Below are 1,692 nucleotides of genomic sequence, written 5' to 3'. Positions count from 1 at the left end.
AGAAAAGTCAAAAACAGGCTCTTTCTCTGCACGGAGCGTCACAGCGCCCGCTGTTTTTCCAGTGGAGCTGTTGTCTTTTCAAAATAAAAGCTGGTACTATTCAGATGAGTTCCTACTGGAATAGCGTTGCACTTGGCAATCTAGTGTAATAACATCACACTGCTACACCTGCAGTTTAAAGCATTCCTGTGGTTGGTTCTTGTATTTGTTTCTTTTTTTCTCAAGTTGTAAAAGAAGCTGCTCTTTCTACAGAAACCAACTTACTGGTTACTAGTTGGCAGAAATGCTCCTTTATGTTGAGAATCTGGGGTTTTGGTTTCTGTGGGGTTTGTTTGCACCTTTTTCAGTTATCCACCAGAGGGCGCCAGGAAACCGTCTCCAGTTGGAGGGCAGGGCCCAGGTGCTGTGATGGGCAAATGAAGCCTCATGAAGCAATGAACCTTTCCAACCCTTTGCTTTGCAAAAAGGTTCGTTACTCGATGCTTCATTAATTGCTCTATAGTGACATCTGCTGGTGAAACTGTAACAGTCTTGTCACTCAGGTGGATCATACTTCCAAAAATTACTAAATGCAGTATTGTCACAAAGTTTTCTTCAAACTCATATTTAGTATCAGGAGAATCATTGAAATAATTAAAACATGTTTTAATTATTAAAATTATTTGTAGCCAATCTAATCCTGGTTTATGTTGAACATCAGTGGTTGTGTTGGGTTTTCTGTTATATCGTCAACAAATTTGACAATAAAGACATTTGATGTTTTAATGTCTTGAGAGTGCAGTGTCTGTTGGTACGTTCACTTTTTCTTGGATTTCTAATTGGCTCTGATCCCTCATATTTGGATACATGTTGAATTTTAGTTCTGCAACAGCATTAAATCTGTTTCTGCTGTGCAAGACTGATATATCTTTGCTAATCAAACTAAATAATAGTGGAACTTTCCAGAAGGTGAGAAATTGGGAGGTGGAGGGTTAATTATTATCTAAGAAGAATTTTATTGTGAGTTTAATCTCAAAGTATTTCCAGATGTCAGAGATTTTCCTCTTGCTGGCTCCATTTCAGACAATCAATCAAATTTATTTGTGTAGCAGGTTTCAGCAACAATACAGTTCAAAGAGATTTACATCATAAAATCACAAAAATATGAAGTCATAAAAAAAACAACATAATCTACAGTTGAGAAAACCAGTAACAAACATTACATGTTGATGGGTCATCAATACACATCAAATATGTTGGTCAATGTTCATTTTATTTTGGCCACTTTAGACAAATATTCTCCTGTGATGCGCGACCAAATGGACAACAACACATGACACAGCAAGGCTCAGCGCGCTTTTACTTTGAAAACCGACACGCAACATGAAGCAGTCACGTGACCGAGGTGACGCGAGGCATCGTTTGTCATAGACATAATATAAGAGTAGACCCCGCATTGGCCGCTGCGGCGCAGGAAATACGGCGGCCATCTTGGAGCGGTATACCCTCCTACTTTGCTCAACCAAAACAGCAGAAGATGCCTCAGAACTGAGGGATACTGTTGTTCGGATCTACGGATTATTGATGTGAGGGCTCCACAGACAACATTTCACAAGTAAGATGGACATATTATTGTGTATGTATTTTGATTATAATATTACTTTACTGTATTTATGTCCACCGGCGAGATACCAGCTAATATTAGCTACAGTG

Source organism: Poecilia formosa, unplaced genomic scaffold, assembly GCF_000485575.1.
Source record: "Poecilia formosa unplaced genomic scaffold, Poecilia_formosa-5.1.2 Scaffold1325, whole genome shotgun sequence".
In the NCBI taxonomy this organism is placed as follows: Eukaryota; Metazoa; Chordata; class Actinopteri; order Cyprinodontiformes; family Poeciliidae; genus Poecilia; species Poecilia formosa.
Note: the sequence above shows the minus strand (reverse complement) of the source record.